The sequence below is a fragment of the Equus caballus genome, chromosome 1, assembly GCF_041296265.1.
Source record: "Equus caballus isolate H_3958 breed thoroughbred chromosome 1, TB-T2T, whole genome shotgun sequence".
Lineage (NCBI taxonomy): Eukaryota > Metazoa > Chordata > Mammalia > Perissodactyla > Equidae > Equus > Equus caballus.
The window spans coordinates 18,045,183-18,066,885 of NC_091684.1; the positions used below are offsets into that span (position 1 = coordinate 18,045,183).

General features: G+C 44.3%; 1 protein-coding gene and 1 long non-coding RNA gene across 8 annotated transcripts in view; one reads left to right on the top strand and one right to left on the bottom strand.

Moving 5' to 3' along the window:
- ABLIM1 (actin binding LIM protein 1) overlaps positions 1 to 21,703 on the top strand; it is a 291,304-nt gene that overhangs the window by 113,978 nt on the left and 155,623 nt on the right. For 2 of the 7 annotated variants that reach the window (XR_011441741.1, XR_011420690.1), the window contains exon 1: positions 6,698 to 7,011. The exons of 3 other annotated variants lie outside the window; for them this stretch is intronic. The gene's annotated coding sequence lies outside the window, so the exon portion shown is untranslated. Of the gene's footprint in view, positions 1 to 6,656; positions 7,012 to 21,703 lie in introns of those variants that run through there. 2 more of the 7 variants (XR_011441742.1, XR_011420692.1) reach the window with 2 other exon arrangements.
- Positions 3,658 to 6,937, bottom strand: LOC106782047 (uncharacterized). Its single transcript, XR_001378884.3, has 2 exons — positions 6,546 to 6,937; positions 3,658 to 4,046 (listed from the first exon to the last, which is right to left on the bottom strand). It is a non-coding gene; the product is annotated as an uncharacterized lncRNA (long non-coding RNA).

The following is a 21,703-nucleotide window of genomic DNA, read 5'->3' on the forward strand; positions in this document are numbered from 1 at the left end:
TTGCAAATACTGTATGTGAATGGGGCAGCAGAAATGGCAGATATACATACTGCACATATCTCGTCTGCTGACATGCGTGCTCGATGGTCCCCTCAGACTTCATGTATGAAACACAAGTTCAAAGACAAAATTATTACAAATCTCAATATGACAAGATCAAAACATTAAACCAGATGGAGGGTCCTTCTCAGCACAGGGTCCTATGCAACTGCACAGGTCGCATGCCCGTGAAGCCGGTCCTGTCCTCACCACAACCTCGCAAGTGCAGCATGTTATTACCATTCACAGATGAGCCTGTTGAAACCCAGAGAGAGAAAATAATGTGCCCAATGTCACTCAGCCTATGGCGGAGCTGGAATTCAAACCCTGGCTGTGTCTGATCAGGCTGCCTGTGGGGCCAGTGTCGTATAATGGAATAACCTCTGGGTAGGAAGTAAGACACCAAGGGTTTTGACCAATTTCCAAGTAATTGTGTAACCTTGGACCAGTCTGCCTTAGAACGTTAGTTGTCATCTTACATATACGTGAAATTAATGCTTTTTTTTTTCATACAGGTTATAGTTTTTCACAAACCAGAGTGTTGGCTGCATGGTCCTTTCTCTCTTTATACCAACTGGAGAAAGTCACTGAGACGTGATGGGTGGCATTGCCACCCTTCCTGTGGGAGCAAATGCACTAATGGCTCTCCACTTTGCATGCTTTATTTGGCCTATCCCTCAGATGACGGCCGAGAAGTCTGAGGAGAATGAGAGAGAAGCTATTTTCTGGGAGTGTGCCAAGGCATAATTAGAGTTGTGAGGCTAAATGAGGAGGGCAAATGAAGGCTTTGTAGACCTTGCAAAAATTTTGTGATGGTCTCCAAAAATTTTTTGAATTGTCTCTCTATGTAGACCACAGGAAGGCTATTCCTTGAGAGTGATTAGACAGGGTGGATGACTGAATTGCATCCTAAAAGACTTGATGTGTGGATCTAGGTACACTGTCTTGCCCAGTCTAGCCAAGGATGAATCCAACAGACCAAGGTTATGATGCTATTCACCTGGCGGGTCCTATCATAAGACGTCCACAAACCAACGAAGGATAAGTATCAGGAGAGAAGATCATTTTGTACAGACACAGCAAAACACAACATCATTTCCATTGTGCCAGGTCTAATGGAAATGCCAAAGTCAATGTACATTGAGTGCATCTGGACTCAAGAAATATGTGTGTGTGTGTGTAATTGGGGACCGGGAGGGGAAGGCTCCTTGACAACCTCTGTGGAAGGAAGGGCCCAACAGAGCAAAGGGAGAGCCTGTGGCTTTGGATTCTGACAGACCTCTTTCCACATGTGTAAAGTGTAATAATATTATCTTGTCCAATTGTTAGGAGGATTAAAGGAGGTGATAAATGTAAAGAGACTAGACTGGTGGGTGACACATAATAAGCACCATTTGGTAAATGGTGACAAGAGTGGTATTGAGGGTTAGTTATTAAGGGGACTTAGTAAAATGACTAGCTGATTAAGTTTCTTTTCAGCTTGCTTTCTCTCTAAGTTGAATTATTGGTTTGCATCTTGGCAAATACTTCCAAGCAACCACTAAATTGATTTATATAAAGGAGACTGAATTTACTTTTAATTTATTTGAGTTAGATTTTTAAATCAGTCTATTGGACTTTAAAAATGAATACTTATCTAACATTTTGACTTACTGTGGTAAGCTAGTGACATTTATTCCTTAGTATTCATCAAATATTGCATCCCTACTTTGGCCTATCACTATGTGAATACAGATATTTGCATGTGATCCCTTCCTTCAGAGAGTCCACAGTCTTTTGCAAAAATAGACATGTAAATCCTTCATTGCAGTGTAGTCAACATCAGGGCACAGGTAACATTGAAGTACCAGAAAGAAGCGAGTCTTGTTAAGGAAGTCATTGCAGTCCTAGATGATAGAAAGAGCCCATTTTTCTATCTAATAACTGTTTTTCTACCTAGAAAATACTAAGGAAAAAGATAAAGCTACTAGTAAACTGTTTTTTTAAAAAAGATCTTTTCCCAAGTAATTCAGAGCTATTCGTGCTTCTTGTAAACTTCTCACGTGCCTGTAATTAGGCTAAACCCATGAAACTCTCTTTACTATCAAAAGATCCTTTGAATTCTGGTAATAGGTTCTAGCACACTTGTAGGAAAATGGCTTGTTTTATGCTCATTCTGTAGTTTCTATCCTTAGTGGATTATTCAAAGGGAACTTTAAACATACCTTAGTAATTTCTGTCATTTTCTTAAGCTGCAACCTATTGTTTAAGTCCAAACACAGAAGCGGCTTCTAAGGACCATGGGGAAGTTTTGGATATGGATGTAAAATAATTCTACTTTAAGAACTCATGGAAAAGAACTCTGCTGGGCATTGATTCTGTGAGATTCATATGGAAAAAATCCTAAGAATTCTCAGTTGAGGGCATGAGAGTTAGTAGGATCAAGAGGGCTCAGACATTTTGGAATTTGTCTCAGACTGTAGGAAACTTTGGAATCATCACTTCCAGTAAATTTTTAAGATTGCAGTGAATGTCAGGCTGATTGTTATTTTGGCTAACTGAGAGGATAGGGTTTTTTTTCCGATGTGGTGGTGTGGTGTATAGTTCTGTTTGTGAACCTCACGTTCATTCACCTCCTGCTTCGCAGGCCAGTGTGCTAGGCCACTGGCCCTTAGTCACTGGAGGAGCTGGCTGCAGCTCAGCCCCAGAGAATCAGAGGCATCAGACCTTGGGTGGGGACCAAGTGTCTGCATTTAAAGCACCCTTAGTACTTCTATCCTTGGAGGTCTGCAGACTGAGCTCTTGGGAGTCTAGAAAAGCATGGAATCCTCCTCACCTTCATGGAGCTCACAGCCTAGTTGTGGACATGAAGCCGTTACTACAGAAGAAGAAACCAATCCCAAATGGTTTGTGCTACTTAAAATGCTATGTGTGAGATGTGCACAGGTGTCATTTTATTCTGTTCATCAGACAAATATTTAAATAAACTAATAAACATAGACATTCCCTGGCATCTATTGCATGACCAGCAGTCTGCTCACCACTGGACACACACACGCCAATACAACCCAGTTTGGAGGAAGGAGGCAATAAGGTTGGAAACAGATCATGGTGGACTTTGAAAAGCAGCCCAAGTCTTTGGAACTTAACTTGGAAAGAAGTAGGCAGCTCAGTTTGGAAACTCTAACTACATCACTTCTAAGGTCCACCCTCCTTAGTGTGGTGTTCAGAGCCCTCCGTGACCCACCCCCCAACCCTTAGCTTGAGCCTCTCGCTGTTCCCCATGAACAGTGAACTGCTTGATACCATGTCACCCCGTCACCTCTGCTTGGAATGATCTGTCCCCCTTTCTTCACTCGGCAGCCCTTACTTGCCCCCTCACTCCTCCTGGAAGCCTCTCCTGCTTCCCCCTTGGGTTCAGCACTGCCCTGTACCCTGTGCACTCTACTTCTTTCTTAGCACCTTCCTGTGTCATTGGGAATATTCATGTGTGTGCATCCCAGATGGTAAGCAACTCGAGAGCAGTGGTTTCTCTCTTCTCGTTTTTGTACTGCCAGCCTGGTACCCAGCACACAGTGGATGCTCCATCAAGGCCTGCAGTGAGGTTGATAGATGTAAACATTACATAGAAAGCAAATAAAAAATGCATTCTTGGGTTTTATTTCAGCTGAATTCTTCTAGAAAGGCTTTGGAGGGCAATTTGCCAATGAGTCCCAAGGTGCTGAGGGATGTGAGATACCTGGGAACCTGGGGCCCAGGGCCGTGGAAGGGTCCTGCAATTCCTGCCCTACAAGTGCACAAGCAGTAGGCAATCCGTAGCTCGGTTGAAGAGAGAGAGCAAGGAGGAAGTGGACTCCCCCAGCTTGCTTGTTTTCTGGTTGTAACATTTCCCTCTTAATTGGCATGGCTTCTATTGAAATGATGTCCTCTTGAATTTTTGCCAAGAGTGGCTGTTTGCTAACAAAGCTTTTCTCTCCAACAAAATGGTTTCTGCCCTTTGGTCACTTGTGAACAACCCTTGCTTCATTCTGTGAATGAATGAAAACACAGCAGTGAGTCAGTTTGGGGGGATAAAACAACAAATCAAACCATGGGACGGTGTCTGTCTTATCAAGCCTTACCTCATCTAAGTCAAATGAGATTGAATTAAGTTTTTTGGAAATCATCTCTAGAAACAAGAATAAAAAATCCTGGCTTCTTAGGAACCGTAAATTTTTCTTTTTTCTGGATTTATTTTGCTGTACTTCTTGTAGTTTTAACTGGAAAGTAGAAAATATCTATGCTTTGCTTCTGTCCTCAAAGCTCTTAACTATGTGGCCCCGAGGCAGGGACACAAAGACAATTTGGTTTTACTCTCCAACATTCCAAAAATAACTTGAGTAATACCCTCTTTGGTTATCTTAAAATGCAGAGTGGATGCTTTTATCCTAAAGTAGCAGTGTCTGATTGTCGGGGGGACTCTCGCCATATGACCGTTATTTAGCAGCTAAATGCTGGTGACTCATTCCGTTTGACTGTGGTACAGGAAAATTCTTTCCATGGAAAACACAGGAGGGGGAAATCTCTCCGCACCACTGTGTAGTATTTTCCTTTAGAAAAGGCTTCTGCGAAAACGAATAGGCACCAGCTGTCCCTCTGCTGGCTTAGTCTCCAAAGCTGCCAGAGAGCCCTTCTAAACCAGGGTTTCTGTGCAGTTTATCCACCGAGGCATACAGGTAGGTTCAGAACTGTAATAAGGGGCCAGTTAATAAAGTTAAATCTCAGGATTAAAAATTGTCATCCTGAGTAAAAGAGAAATTGAACTAATTGCATTTACAGTACCTGGAACACTTATGTATGATGGGGTTTGGACTAGAAACCCAATGGTGTTTTACTGTCACATTCCATTAGGGAGAGAAGGAGAGGATAGGAGGGGGAGGGAGGGGGAGAGGGAGATGGGGGTGGGGGGGCGGGGGGAAAGAGAGAGGGAGAGAGACTGGTGTAAGAGCTTTGAGCTAAATAACATGACAGCCTTGGAGAGAAGGGCCTAAGTGAGGTGCTGATCTATTTACGCAGCAAAAATATAATAAACTAAATCCACCTGCTAGGCTCATAGCACCAAACCAGTTCCAGCTCTCTGAGGTTAATTTTGCTTGTCAGCATCCCCTTAGGGGCTCTGAGGGTGATGAGGGTTGAGAGGAGTAGACAAGTGCAGTTTTAGCCATGAAAATTGGGCATGTAAAGGGCTTGTCTCCTTCATACTCTTGAATCCTGCCCATCCTGCTAGACTTGAGGTCGGGTTGTTCTCGTGCTTGGCTCACATTTATGAATGGAGGCTAGAGAAGCTGCTTAAAGGCTCTTATAAAGTGCTTATAATCCAGCTGGCCGCTGACTTAGGAAAAACCTGACCCTACAGAGCTGCCGTGGGGGCAGGGAGAAGTGTGGGCAAAGTGTGTGTCATCAAAAAGAGGACCCAGGGTTGGAGGAGACTTAGCCCTTCCTTACAGGCTGAGACACCCAAGCTATTAATAGTGAAGCCCTGAGTCACAGATGTAGGAATGTCACAGCTGCTTGAGATCTGCTACTGTTACCCATCAAAAAACCGGCATAAAGGTCTGCCCCAGCCACCCCCCCCCCCCCCCCCCCGCCACGTAATTTCAGCTGTAAACAACCTCTGAGTCAAAGATGAGGCAGGTTGATTGACTTCATTCCTTTCTGTTACCCTGGCTCTCAGACCCAACACGTTACAATATTTGCAGTAAATACAGTCTAATACTAGCTGTGCATTCTGGTTCTGAAAGATGTGCTGGCCATCTGCTTCTCTCCCGGAGGGGTGCGATGTCTGTCTTTTTGTCTCTTGCTCATCACGTGTCTCCCACATGGTGGATGTATATGACGTGCGGTGGGGAAAGAAGGTCTGGGTTTGGGAGACAGGTGCTGGTGTGAGGCGGGCGCTGGCTTTGTGAACCCGGAAGTCCTCTGCCCCAGGAGACAGACCTGTGACCCTGGGGCTCAGAAATCAAAAGCCGTGTCAGGAGCTACTGCTGCTGGTTCAGGCTTAGGCTAGTGAGGGGTATGGGTGTGACTGTGTGCCCCCCACTTTGTGGCTGAGTTTCCTCCCTTCACATCCAAAGGGCTTGTCTAGAAAATTCTAATGAAGCGAGGAGAAGGTGGAAGTCAGAATCCTACCTAACTGGATAAGTCAGATGTTTACTTTGATCTTGAATTTGATCCTGGATAAGGAATTGAATCCTGAAAGATCCTCTTCCCAGGCTGTCTCTCATTGTCTCAGTCCCCTCCACCCTTCTCCCAGCCTTCAGGTACCAGAGGGGGGAGCAGTAGGGCAAAACAAATGTCATTATTCATTTTTCATTATAATCGAGCCTCCGGGACCTTAAAAGTTGAAGAAAATGAACTTGAAGGAGCCACGAGCATTATTTTTCTACTAAGGCTAATTTTATTTATTCAGTTTGTCTCAAGCTGTGAAAAGAATGGAAAGCAGGGGTAATAGGAAACTAATAAGCTAACAATTGACTAGTTTTACTTACTGGAACAGTCCCTGGCTGTTTCTCGGCCCCCCCTCTTCTGGCAATCATTTATCAGACCCCGGGAGGGGCCAGGGCTCCAGAGCATTCTGCTGCCCGGTTTTCCTGGGCCTCGGCGCGAGGAATGCAAGGTGGTGTCAGCCACAGATTAGGCCAGTGGAATTTTGCATTTGTTACAGCGGCAGCAGCTGTAGCGAGCGGTTCGGGCCCAAGGGCAGAGCCCCCAAGCAGGGCGCGGCCACTGCTCGGCGCGATCTCTGGGGCGGCACCGGAGCTCGGCCCTCCGAGATGGGGGCGGGATTTTAGAAAGAAGCCCCGGACTTGGCGAGTGGATGCCGCCGGGGCTTGTCCTCGCAGCCTCTGCAGCCGCGGGTCTGTCTGCCCAGGCGCGCTCCCACTCCTAGACTTAATTCCTGATTCCTTCAGTGCTGCTCGCCAGAGGACCCGGTTGCCATGGTGAAGGAGAAAGGTAATTATAAATATCGATCACCGTGCATGGTTGCAGAAGTTGGAATGGTGCTGCAGGGCTTGGCCACCTAATGGGGGATGATCAATGGAAAGCTGGGTAGACATGTTCTTGAGGTCGAGAATCTCTGCATTGTGAAGTCTGGGTTTCCATGGAACGGAGACTTCATTAGAACCTTTCCTTTAGCCGCGGCGTCTGAAGCACATCCTATTTCTGGAGTGTTTGCACAGCTGAGCTCCTGAGTGTGTCTCTTTTGATTGTTATTGCATTTTGAATTTTCGGTTGTGTTTGAGACTTGCCTTCCTGCCCCCATCCTAGCCTTCATTCTCTTCCTCGGTTACCCCCACCCAAATCAAGTTAATTAAGGTGTGTAACGGAAAAGTCCTTCTACCGGGCTTGTGCTGTGTTGGTCCGTGCCCAAGCCTAGCTGGGACTGGCTGAGAGGAGAAGCGGGCTGTTTTAAAGGTTTCAGGGGTGCTGCTTTAATAAGCTGGCATTTCAGCCGTATCTCTCTAATCACTCCTCCAAACATCTTAAAGGATGCTCTGCATGTCAGAGGTGGCAGATGGCATAAGGAGAATGTGAAGAGGGAGTGGGTGGGCGAGCTCTGCCCAGGTGTACAGTATTTCGGCACTGGGCGTGGTCCTGAAATGTAAGTTAAATCTTTCAGAACTGAACTATAAATAATTACTTTACCTGGGAAATGTAAAAGAACACAGCAATGCTTGATTTTAATTATCCAACTAATATATAAATACAGCTTATGCTGAGAAAGTGAAATGTTACAGGAGAATAGAGAGCAAAAAGCAAAAATCCCTCACCCTTAGCCTGTGTCACTCAATTCTCCCTTCTCTTTAGAAGCAGAATTATTAGTAGTTAGTGTGTATCTTTCTAGACAGGAATAAGATAGGTAGACAGGAATGAGATAGACAGGGGTAGAAAAATGAGATCACTCTATGATCATTTTTCTGTGACTTGATTTTTCTCTCTTACTAATATGTCTTAGGAACCTTCACCACGTAATTCTATAATGTGAATAACCACCCTCTAATTTTGCCCTTTGGTAAGCGTGGATTTACTCTGCCATATTTTCTTAGTGTGGGATGTACTTTCTCCATAAACGTGGATGGCTGCTCTTTGGGGCTATCTTAAACCATTTCAATGACTTATCTCTATCTACTTTCTCTTAAAGCCCCTACCGGGAATAACTTTGAGGTGAACACGCTGAACTTGAATTGATCCTTGTTGCTGGAAACTCAGTTCATTTTATTATACTAATGGATGGGTGAAGAAATAGGATCATGATGGCTAACAGTGTTAAAGCTGCACCTTAGGACAAAGAGAAACATGGTTGTGCTGGATCCATTCTGCTCCTCCATGTCTGTAATAATCACTCGCTTTACCTTTGGTTTTGAGTAAGTGGTGACTGAGTGAAATGACTTGGTGTGAATAAAGGTGCTTCTAATAATGTTTCCTCTCTTTCTTGGGGTGCTTCCAGGATCCCTCAGAGTAACAAATACAGATATCAACATTTAATAAAGGTCAGGTCTCATCCTTTGTACCTCCTACCCAGAACAACCTGGCCCTGATTGCTGTTGCTAATGGATTTGAGTTCGTTTCCTTAATATGAGTACTTTATGAGTGATGGGAAAGGTGATTACAAAAGCCGCTTCTCGTTCTATCCCTCTGGGCTCGTGGAGGTTGCAGACTTGCTGTATGTGGTATATGTATTATAGATCAGTAGTCCCACAATAGCAACTCTTTTTCTAAGTCATTGCAGACTTCCCAAAGCTCAGATTGCCTGGGTTCATGTTTGCTTTATAAGTCAGTAACCACTTTCTAACTGGAACACTTTGGACAGGCCACCGAGAGGTCACATACTCGTATTATCTTAGCCCTTAGCCACTGATTAAAGGCTGTTCCTTTTTTATTTTGAGGTCTGTGTCAGTCCACACTGCTGCCTCCCAGCTCTCTGACTGCACTGACCTCAGCCAACAGCAGAGGAAGGCAGGGTTTTTTGGCAGGTGCACAAGAGCTTCCCATGGAAAGAAAGAAATTTCATGATAGCTTTTAAAGTGAGAAGGATACAGGGGAGTATGTAGTCCAGGCCTTCATCCTAGAGATGTGAAAACGGGGGTTCAGAAGGGTAAGGAAATTGCTCAGGGTCCCACAGTGGGTACTTGGACCAAGCACTCATCCTCTGTGTTCCATCGAAGGTGTCCGTGGCTCAGGGACTGCGCTTACCGCAGCGTCTTAACGTCCGCTGGCTCTCTCACAGCCCAGGGAGCCTCTCGGAAGCTGCACTGCATCTCCATCTTTAATTTTCCAGCGCATGATATAGTGTCTGCCCCAGCGCAGATTCTCCAACAGTTGAAACAGGTTGGCCTGTTTTCAGAGCTGGGGCTGGAACGTGTGTCTTCTCAATTCTGAGAACTGTCCATTCCTCTCCATTCCTCCTTGCTCCCAGAGAGACCTGCCTCCTCCCTCCTGGAGCTGACACGAATCACCCTTGTGCAGGCTCAGATCATGGCAGTGCCCATCGTGAGAACATGGGAGGCCTTCTGAAGGACGGACAGAAATTCCCTGTCGTGCTCACCAGTTAGAGATGGTTTAGCTCACAGTGATTTGTGCCACCATTTTCTCTTCTGGATAAAGTTTCCTTGCCTCTGTCTGGGTTGGGGTTGACACTGACTGGAGAGAAAGCTTGAGGGCAGGTCACACCTCTGCTAGTGTGGAATTGCATCTGTCGACACACTTTGACCCTCATTATCTTTTGTTCTCCTAACCAGGCGCCCATCCACTTCCAGTTGCAGATGCTTATTGATCCGAGAATTTTGATGAAATGGGTATTTCCCTGATGTGTTCAAGGACATCCTTCCCTTGTTGTATCCTGTAACAAAGAAGCAGGAGAGATTTTTGTGGGTTTATCAGTCAATATCTGTCTTCCCAAATATCCTCTCATCAACTTGAACTCCAGAGGCTCACTATACTCATTTAAAAGCTATCATTGTCTAGCTAATGTGTGTTCTAGTGCAAGTTTTAAAAATACACACAAAAGGGATTCTTTCTTTTTGTTAGAGAAAACAAGAATAAACAAATATGAGAGGTTAAGTTATGTAAACACTCATCTAATTTAAATAGTAAGGGATGCTTATGGTTTGGAAACCACATGAGAGAATACGAATTTAGCGGCAGGGGAGGCACATAAAGGTAAATAGAGGTTTACATTTGGGCACATGATTTTGGTTTTGTTTTGTTTCCTAGAAGCTTTCTGCCGCTGTTGGATGGCCCAACCTGCTTTTAGGTTAGAGTGAGACCCAGTGAAACTCATTCCAGTCCACCCATGATGGAGAGATGCTCACTCTCCACCTGACATTCAGGTGTGTGGGACACACATGCACACACATACACACACACACACACGGCAATCTTATTTCTGGGTAGCTTCTGAGAACAATGATGTACTGTGTCTCAATGTGCCCTACAGTCTGGCACCAAAGTAATTCTCTTAGGACACTGATGTCATCATATTTCCAGCTCAAAAACCTAAATGAGTGACAAGGTAAAGTTCAAGGCTTCCTGCTAATCATTGAGGATTCTCCCCAAGTCCTTAAATTACCTCCTCCCCACCCCTGTCTAAGCTAATCTTGTTTTAGTTCTCTTTTTAATGTTATTATTAAATCTGCCTGTTATTGAACACATACTAAACGTCAGTCTTTGTGCTGAGAGCTTTACATACGTTGTCTCTAATCTTTGAACCCCTCAAGCTCGGTGGTATTTCTCCCCTTTAATAGATGAGGAAGCGGAGGCTCACAGGAGTTTAGAAACTTGCCAGAGATCACTTAGCTAGAAAGCAGGAGAGCTGATTTTCTACCCAGGCCTATCTGGCCCCAAAATCTGTGCTAATTGTACTTACGCTTCCTCCTCTCCATTTTTCCTACTTGAATAATCATGGGGGGTAGTTTTCCTCTCCAACCTCAGTCGTATTGCCCCTCCTGCCCTAATGAGAAATATATGTATTCTCCTTTTCTGTGTTTGTTAAAGACGTGACTCAAGTTCTGCTTTTTTATAATGTTTCTCAAAGGCCCATCCTTTCTGTGAATTCTTCTAGAGTTACTCTGTGCACCTAAGTAAACACCAAGGAAATTAAACAATTCAGTCGCCTGTGCAACTCAAGAGCCAGCTCTGTCTCTCCTCAGCTGTTTGTTGACTTCATATGTGGTCCTGTAAAACAACCTGTAGAGGTGTGAATTGTCGCTGCCTCTGATGCTATCTGCCCCCTCCCGCACCCACTCCTCCTAAAACACACACCCACACAGATACTACCCACTCAGGTCCGTGCACGCTGACTAATGTATTGGAAACCGAAACCTATTTTCGTTCCATCCTTGGGGAAGTCTGAGAACGGTAGGTCTTTCTCTGCAGTGTAATCATTCCTCATATGTCCAAGTCACCTTTCAGGCCCCCTCTTCAGTGTATTATAGCCACTCCTGGATTCAGTTTGCCAACCTGCTTTCTTTTTTCTTTTGTTTTTTTGGTGAAGAAGATTGGCCTTGAGCTAACATCTGTTGCTAATCTTCCTCTTTTTTTTTTTTTCTTCCCAAAGCCCCAGTACATAGTTGTATATACTAGTTGTAAGTCCTTCTAGTTCCTCTATGTGGGATGCTGCCATAGCATTGCTTGACGAGTGGTGTGTAGGTCTGCACCCAGGATCCAAACTGGCGAACCCTGGGCCTCTGAAGCAGAGTGCGTGATCTTAACCACTATGCCATCAGGCCAGCCCCTCAACCCTACTTTCCAGGTTAATCTTTAAAGTCCCACCCCTACCTGGTCCTGGAATTGTCTAAGTTCGTCATCTTTTCCTTAATTTGAAAAGTCCCAAGCTTTTCAAGGATTCACCAATGAGAAGGACATTTCCTAAGTAAAGTCTAAAGGGAAGCTGTTGATTAAAGGAGACACCACAATGCTACGAGTTTCAGAATAAATTGTCTTGATTGGTAACTTATACACACCACTCAGTTGTGAACTTTGCATCTTTGAAGGGAGGGAGCTCCAGTTTTTATCATCATATTCCACTCGAGAGAAAAAAAATCCAAGCGTGAAGTGCTCTCATTCTTTTATGAACAAGAGTGCCACTCTCCCCAGAACAATGGCTCTGCCTAGCTTATCTTCACTCCAGAAGAGCTGTTTGGATGACGGGATTTCCAAGGCCAAGGGAAAGAACTTCACATTTTAAAAAAAAGCATAACAAATCCCCTGCCCTCTGCCACCTACTCATTGGTTTATCCAGAAGGAAAAGAAGACTTTGTTTCTACAATTAAGAGTTAAGGCTGAAGTTGTAAATAAATCTGAGAGAAGGAACACATTGGCTTAAATTTACCCAGGGCCCTTGAGAGCAGTTTTTGATCAGGGGGTGAACTCAAAACATGGAGACAGTGGACATCTAAGCTGAAGGGTGAGCCAGCCCTATTGTCAGCTACTCCCAGACTTTGGGAGGTGGCCCTGCCTCTTGCCTCTCTGCTTACCTGGTTAGGTGACCAGGAAGAGTGAAACAACCTGTCCTGCATCACAGAAACCCTCTCTTTAAAGAGAAATAAATTGACTTTCCAAATTCCTGCAGGAAAGACATCTTAAGGGACATTCACCCTGCTGACATTCACTAGTGGCATCTGATTCACTTTAAGAGGGGCCCCTCTGTGTCGTCATATTCACAGTCCAGAGGGGAGAAGGAGGGTCCTGCTCTCGTTTGCCTCTCATATGCCAAGGTCAAAATGCCGTGTTTTCCTGAGCCAGCGTTAGAGAGCCAGAGAACTTTTCAGAAGGTTCAGTGGCCAGTGAGCGGTGCAGGATTTCTTCCCATTGTGGTTGAGCCTGATCTGGGCAAACCACAGTAGAAACCAGCCCAGTTTCCTATTTCATTGTGTGTTGGTCTGATGGTGACTCATACTGCGAGTTATGTTTATCCCAAATTGGCAGGAGCAGTGTATTCAAGGGCAAATTTTGTTAGTGGAGAGGGCAAATATTTGTATGCATGACCTCTTTTCTCTGAAACTTTGTATTTGTGTTCACACTGACATGATTAATGCTATTATGGTCCACTGTGCCCTGGGGGAATACTAGGGGTGAGTTTCTGTATCCCATTGCAGTATCCCAAGTTGAGCAGGCTGACTTGTTTGAATACTTGGACTTAACTGTGAAGATGCTGGCTTTCGTAATACTTCCGGGGAAATTACTATCTAGGGCGGTGGTTCTCAAATGTCAGCAGGCTTCATTACCACCTGGAGGGCTTGTTAAAACATGGATTTCTGGGGCTTGCTTCCAGAGGTTCTGATTCAGTCTGGGGAAGGACACAAGGTTTTGCATTTCTTACAACTCTCAGGTGATGCTGATGCACCTGGGCCGGAAACGACACTTTGACACTGTCTAGGTAATCCACATTTTTTGTGGGTAAAATGACCAGCCCTTCAGGCAGATAAGTGAAAACTTACAACGTAGCCTCTCTATTCCCTTTCGCTAACTTTGTCTTGCTTATAATGCACAGGTGGCAAAGAGAAGGCAAGGAGCATCATTCTCACTCTGACTCTCCCGCAGTGTGGAATGAAGCTATGGTGTGTAATAAAACGGACCTTCTGCTGTCAGTATATGACACTGGATGTGCAGAGGGTGGGCAGGGTGGGTGTGCGAGGAAGTGACAAGCTACCTTTTCCTGGGAGCGAATTGGGGTTCAGCTTGACTTGGGGAAGGCAGCACTAATTTGGAGTCAAGGCACAGCTGGGCCATTCTCTAGGCATCATTCCTAGTTCTCCAAGGCTTAGGCGAGCATTTTTACTTGGGTTCATAGAGCTCTTTGGAATCCTTTGGTAAAAGATAGTTTCATTAGATATCTTGGCTCACAAAGGCTACAACTCCCTCTTTACTCTTTGAGGAGCTAAAATATATCATTGAAACTTGGAGTGTTTCACCCGCTACCACTGTATCTGATCTATAGTCTAACTGTCTACATTGTTTCTGTTGTTCATTATTTGAAACACCATGAAGGGAAAAGTTTAAGAAAAATTAAGAAAAACAGAGAATGGTAGAAAAAGATAGCCAGGTTATTCCACAATGGAGTGTCTGAGGCAAAAATGGGAGAGAGGGCTGAGTACCCCTCAGAAAAATGGCAGGGTCTCTAGGTTCCCAGGTCCATGGAGGGTCCCATAAGTGACACGTGGGTCAGATGAGTGTCTGCTGGACTGCTGTCTGTGTGCCACACTTGGGACCCCTGTCTGAGCAGTCAGTGAGGAACAGAGTTTCAGGGCACACCATGGGAATGGTGTCTGCTGGACTGGAGTCCAGCCAGGTGGTGCCTGCTCGCTTGGAAAACACTACCGGTTCTGCCATGTGTAAGGGTCCTGGCCTGAAACAACGAACCTTAGCAATGGCTTCTTGATCACAGCACAAGTTTATTGAGGTCTACTCTCTGCGAGGTATTTCGGGGATAAACTGATACACTGAAAAGTTCCTACCTGCAGGAGGTTAATGAAATAGCTGGTGTTGGGAAGCGTGCTGATTGAGAATACAAATAGAGGCGACACATGATGATAGAAGTGGTATAAACAAGATTCTGTGGGGGTTCAAAGGAAGGAAGAGTTAGTGTTTCAAATGAATCAGAAAAGGCCTTACAGAAAAGGGGTCATTTAAGATTGGTCCTGAGAGGTTCTATAAGTTTCTTAAGGTTAGGGATGGTGTTTAATTCCACTTGTATCCATAACACAGAGTCTGCTCCATAAGTGCTCAGTGAATGCTGAATGAACTAATAAGTAAATGAATGATGTGTATGGGTGGAGGCGATGGTTACACTTATTTAAATGTTTATTCAGAACCTAATAAGAGATAAGCAATCTAGGTATAGAAACAAATAAAATACAATTCTTGACCTGAAAGTACTCTCATTCTAGTAAGCAACATAGACACATAAATAAGTAATTATGATACAATGGGAAATGTATTCAACAGAGAACTGTTAAAGTGATAGGGGACCACAGTGCAGGGAACAATTAATTCTGCTGTGAGGTCATGGCAGGCTAGGCTTGGAAGGATGAATAGGAGTGCAGCAGTAAGTAGAGAGGAAATGAGAGAAAAGTGGTCAAATTGGCAAAACAGAAGCAGTGAAGTACAACCTCTGTCTGAGGAAATGCAGCCGGCTGAGTTTGGCAGGAGCTACTATTGGTCACTTAGTAGAGGAAGGGACACAGGAAGGGTAGAGGGCTCTGCCGATTGGAAGGAGCTGAGGACGGTTAGAACTGGAGCGTGATCATACAGATGCCTCCAAGAACCGGGCAGGTGACCTACATGAGTGGAGACTGGGGGAAACTGGACAGCATGGCCCTCTCTAAAGGGAGAAGCCACTCTCTCACTTCCATCCTAGTTTCCATGGAGGGACATAGGCCAAGTGGTCAGACCTTCCAATTTTCTAGAGTAACTAGAAATAGAGATTTTTATGTAAAATCTCCAGATGTTTAAATGTTGGCAAATGATTCAACTTTCTTTTCAAAGAAATCTTTGTGTGGGCCAAACAAAACATGTCTGTGGGCAGGACTCACCCGAAGGGCCTCCAGATTGTGGTCTGGGGCTTAACGCAGAGCTCACCAAACCTACCCACAGTAAGAAATACATTTTCCCACCTCAGGATGCAGGACTCATGCGCGTATGCATATAAATGGCTAAAATAAAAGTCACATGAAACAATACTTACGTTTCCTCTCTGCTGTTATCTATTCTATTTTTTAAATATGCTGGTCATGATCTGTTGACTTGATTTCATGTTTCGATGAGTCAAGACCCAAAGTTTGAAAATCACTGGTTTAGAACATCTTCACTAACTAAAGTTTTATTGGATGAAAACAGAATGAGGTACTTTCCTGGGCAATCATATTTCCATCCTGGATACTTTTATAATAGTGATTAATAGGTATGTTTTGGTTAAGTTGGGTTTCTTCACTTGCAATTGGAAAAGTTTTGAGAAAATAATTTCAGAATCTTTTTTTTTTTTTGAGGAAGATTAGCCCTGAGCTAACATCTGCCACCAATCCTCCTCTTTTTGCTGAGCAAGACTGGCCCTGAGCTAATATCCGTGTCCATCTTCCTCTACTATTTGTGGGACGCCTGCCACAGCATGGCTTGACAAGCGATACCATGTTCACACCCGGGATCCGAACGTGTGAACCCTGGGCCGCCGAAGCGGAACGTGTGAACTTAACCACTGTGCCACCAGGCTGGCCCCAGAATCTTATGATTACTTTATCCTAAACAAAAGTTGACTAGAATTTGGTGTCATCTTTTTGGGTGCTTGATACAGTTAAGAACTGACCCAGCTGTTAAATTCAGAGTAGAATGCTGTGTGGTTGAAGTTCAGCAGAAAGTCCAAAGGAATCCTCCATTCAGGCGTCATCAGTTCTAAGCGTGGTATTTCTACAACTATTAAGAATTTCCCCATGTGATTCTGCATCACCACTCTGACCTCACCTGATCCCCTTGTGTTTGCATCACAGCTGGGGAGCAAAGGACAAATTCAGGGCTTGGGCAGTCTGTCATGCACCGTCTCACCCATCATCAGTGCAACAGCTCTTCACCTCCATCTGTGGGCATCACGTACTATATAGCATTCATTTTTGACACGTCAGAGCATTTTGAGAGAGATTATCATTTAGGGGCTTTGGAGAGGGGTCACCCCTCCCTCAGGAATGTCTGAGAAGTGAGTTGTCAAAGCAAGCCTTCAATGCAGCAGGAAAGGCATGACCATCCTCTGGGTTGAGGGTTTGCATGGCATCACTCCTATCTTGAGTAGAGGCACCCCTGCAACATGCGAGAGGACTCCAGAAGAGCTTGGACTTTTGAAACAAGCCCAAGGGTAGCTTCTTGCCCTTGGAAGGAGCTGGCGTGACAGTGAGACCCCTCGGGAACGGCCATGCCAACCATGAAAGCCACATGACCGCAGCGAGGCAGCACTAATATGGTGGTTTTGCATAATAAGTACGCTAAGAAACCAGCTGCTAAGCATGAATTAAGCAACCAAGGCCAGACAGAGAGCAGTAGCTTGCTAGGTTGGAGAGTAGCCAATATAATACCATCAGGGGTAGGGGCCACTACCATGCAAGATGACCAGGTGCAGTGTTTGAAGATGAGCTGGGAAGGCACTTTCTTTATACGGCCTGTGCATTGCCTCCCTCTGGGACACCGCTCTCATCCTCCTGTGGGGGAACAGCACCCTCTGGAGCAGCCCACAGCCTGCCCATCCTCTTTACTCAGAGGCGGTGTGCTGCCAGGGAGCGAATGCCAGGATTGGTATCAGATGAATCACGTCTCTGCCACTTCCCAGAGGACGTGGAACCAAGCTCTCCACCTGTGTGGGATTCAATTTTTTCTTCGGTGAAGATAGAACTGAGAACACCCACTTTTCTTTCCAGCTGGGGAGGTTTGATAAGTTATCTGATAAGTTTGAGCGTTGGAAGACTTTTGGTAGATCTACAACAAAAATTGATTTTAAAACAACAATAAACATGATGGATTGTTTATCAGAAGCTAGGCAAGCGGGAAAAAAGGAAATGATTAAATCTAAGAGAAAAAAAGATTGTACAAGAAAGGGAATTTATTCACAGAATGCACTACAGAGCTTAGTAGAACAATAATTACATTGTCAAAGTGTAAACAGTGACCACAGATTTAACTGAATACTGTAGTACAGCCATATTGGTAAGAGCAGGATGTTAATAAGTAATGGCTGAGTTGGTGTAAGCACAGTGTTAAGCAATGTAGCAATGAAGACTAGAAAAAAACACCAAAAGTTGAACACATTTGCCTATGGGAGGGTGGGAGGAGTGGGGCAGGCAATTGCCATCATGCATTTTAGCATATTTGTTTTTTGTGCATATAAGTCTATTTAGTTTCTTAAAACTTGATACAAATAAAAACGTGGGAGAAAACCCACACCACCCTCTTAATATCTTTATTGTCAGGATTAATGTAAATGAGACAGTTTGTGTAAAAGCTTCAAATGTGGCTCCTGCTATGCAGTAGGTGCTCAATAAATGTTAATTGAAGATCTATTGATCTATAGAGTTATTTAAGCAACAGGGTAGGTGCATAGCCTAGAGCCAAAGGAAATGGCCCAAGATCCCTTGCAGAGAAAATAAGATTTAGATGTAGGTGGTGAGAAGAATTAAGTTTATAACTGGATGGAGTGGCAAACTGCCTTCAGCTGGGAGTTTCAGTGGCGACAGGTTCAGAGCCTGACTTGTGAAGCCCCTCCCTGTACATGTCCATCTCTTTCTCATTTGTCCCTTGTGGTACAGTTGTCCTTCCATTTGCCTTGATGGTTTTGTACAATTATCCCCTAAGCCTTCAAGATTTTATAGATTTGCCTGAAATACAAGTTGTGTTTATGCGTGGGAACTCTGCAGCCAGACTGCCTGGTTCAAATCCCAGCTCTGCTGTTTATTAATTGTGTGACCTTGGGCAAGTCACTCACCCTCCCTGTGCTTCAGCTTCCTCATCAGAAAATAAGGATATTAATAGTACCAACCTCATAGGACTGTCATGAGCATAGAATCAATTAATGCACGTAAAGCATTGAAGACAATGGCTGGCAGTGAACGAGAGCTCAGTGGTTGTCTGCTCTTGCTGCTGTGACTGCTGTTACTCCTCTTGGCTGAGTAAAATCAGGGACTGCGTGTTCAGTGATATGACGTTTAGTAATCAGATTAGTTTTGGGACCCAGGCAAGTAAGTAGAGCTAGGATAGGTGAGTTGAGGTGCCTGGGAAGCCCCACGCATTTCTGCGGGGCACTCTCTTCGCAGCTTATCTCAAGCAGAGCAAGACTTCATAAACCTTTGTCGCCCCACGCTACTGCAGGACCACACGAGTGGCTTCCTGTGGCCAGTAATTCCTACCGTCCCGTGATAGAACTTCACCAAGGAATCCTGCTTGCTGGGTTCTTGATGCCCACGTTGGGGCAAGCAAGCTGAGGACTCTAGTTCATCTTTATGCTGTGGAATGAAATCAGATGTCCAATACTGATTGGTGCAGGAGCATGTGGACCTTGTAAAATCAGCTGTTTTAAAGTGTTTCAGGCTGGAAGCCAGTTGTGCTCAGGATTCTTGTGGAGGAAGCTGACCACCCACTCTGCGACAGTCCCTGCTGCCATTCCACATCATCATGTCACGTACTGGGGACAATGCAGTTAGCTTTTCCAAGGCTCTGGTGCCACCTCCACTCCTCCCCGTGGGTCAGTTTAGCTGGAGATTGTGCTTTCTGGGGTGGTTCTCATTCAGAGAGAAGCTTAGCCAGGGTTGATTTACAACTGATCTGTCCGTAAGCTCATTCCTTAAGCTTTTGTTTTTTTTCTGAGCCAGAGGCTTAAGGAAGTCTCGTGTCTTGTTCATTAGTTGAGTTTACTGACATCATCAAAATTACCTAATTGGTAGATACTGTTAGTAAACCCAAGGTGTTCAACCAACTTTCAGTTTCACCTGGAGGCTGTTGCTAAGGAAGAGGGACGGAAAACCGGGCTAATGTCAAATGAATGAATATAGTGAACATACATACAGACTTGTACCAGGAACTGTGCTGGTCCCTGGGAATGTAGTGGCAGTTACCTTGTGGTGGAGAAGACAGAAAATAAAGAAAGAAACAATGTTTAGACTGTGGTAAGTAGAAAGAAAGTAAACAGAGGTGGGGGTGGATACAGGGACCCAGGGAGACTGCCTTTACTTATTTGCTTCGGGGAGGGCTCTGTGACAGGGGGCATATAAGATGCTCTAGGGTGAGACCAGAGGGAGAGGAGCCACCCTTGCAAATAGCTGGGGGACAAGCCTTCTGGGAAGGTGAAAGGAGATGCTGAAGCAGCAGGAACTGCAGCTTGGGAGTGGTGTGGAGAGGTCAAGAGAAGAGACTGGAAAGGTAGGCAGGGCTCTGTGGCCACAGTAGGGCATCTTGGAGAGTGCAGGGAAAGCTGCTTGGAGCACTACTTAATTACGGCAGTGATCTGCTCAAATTATGTCCTTCAAAGATCATTCTGATTGGTGTGTGGCAGAGATTGAACAAATGAGCCAAAGCCCACACCGTTTGAAGACACGGACTCCTTGCATGCTTCTTAACTGTCTCATAAACCCCTCCTAACACCTTGCTTGGTGAGGGATCAATTTCTTTCTTCTTTAAATTTTATTTATTTATTTATTTTATTGAGGTCATAATAGTTTATAATCTTGTGAAATTTCAGTTATTGTCAGTCACCATATAAATGTGCCCCTTCACCTTGTGCCCACTCCCCAACCCACTTCCCCTCTGGTAACCACTCAGCTTTCTCTTTGTCTGTGTGTTAGTGTGTCTTCCACATATGAATGAAATCGTACAGTGGTTGTCTTTGTCTGGCCTATTTCGCTTAACATAATACCCTCAAGGTCCGTCCATGTTGTTGTGAATGGGATGATTTTGTCTTTTTATGGCTGAGTAGTATTCCGTTGTATATATATACACCACATCTTCTTTATCCATTCATCAGTTGATGGGCACTTGGGTTGCTTCCACTTCTTGGCTATGGTGAATAATGCTGCAATGAACATAGGGGTGCATAAGTCTCTTTGAATTGTTGATTTCGAGTTCTCTGGATAAATACTCAGTAGTGAGATAGCTGGGTCATATGACATTTCTATTTTTAATTTTTTGAGAAATCTCCGTACTATTTTCCATAGTGGCTGTACCAGTTTGCATTCCCACCAGCCGTGTATGAGGGTTCCCTTTTCTCCACATCCTCTCCAATAATTGTTATCTTTTGTCTTGTTGATTATAGCCGCTCTGATGGATGTAAGATGATATCTTAGTGTAGTTTTGATTTGCATTTCTCTCATGATTAGTGATGTTGAACATCTTTTCATGTGCCTATTGGACATCTGTATATCTTCTTTGGAAAAATGTCTGTTCATATCCTCTGCCCCTTTTTTGATTGGGTTGTTTGTTTTTTTGTTGTTCTGTTGTGTGAGTTCTTTATATATTTTGGAGATTAGCCCTTTATCGGATCAATGATTTGTAAATATTTTCTTCCTGTTGGTGGGTTGTCTTTTCATTTTGTTCCTGGTTCCCTTTGCCTTGCAGAAGCTCTTTAGTCTGATGAAGTCCCACTTGTTTATTTTTCCTTTCATTTCCCTTGTCCAAGTAGACATGGTATTTGAAAAGATGCTTCTAAGACTGATGTCAAAGAGTGTACTGCCTATATTTTCTTCTAGTTTTATGGTTTCATGTATTACCGTCAAGTCTTTGATCCATTTTGAGTTAAATTTGTGTATAGTGAAAGATAATGGTCTACTTTCATTCTTTTGCATGTGGCTGTCCAGTTTCCCAACACCATTTATTAAAGAGACTTTCCTTTTTCCATTGTATGTTCTTAGCTTCTTTGTTGAAGATAAGCTATCTGTAGCTGTGTGGTTTTATTTCTGGGCTTTCAGTTCTGTTCCATTGATCTGTGTTTCTGGGTTTTGTACCAGTACCATGCTGTTTTGGTTACTATGGCTTTGGAGTATATTTTGAAGTCAGGGATTGTGATGCCTCCAGCTTTGTTCTTTTTTCTCAGGATTTCTTTATCTATTCGGGGTCTTTTGTTGGCCCATATGAATTTTAAGATTCTTTGTTCTATTTCTGTGAAGAATGTCATTGGGATTCTGAT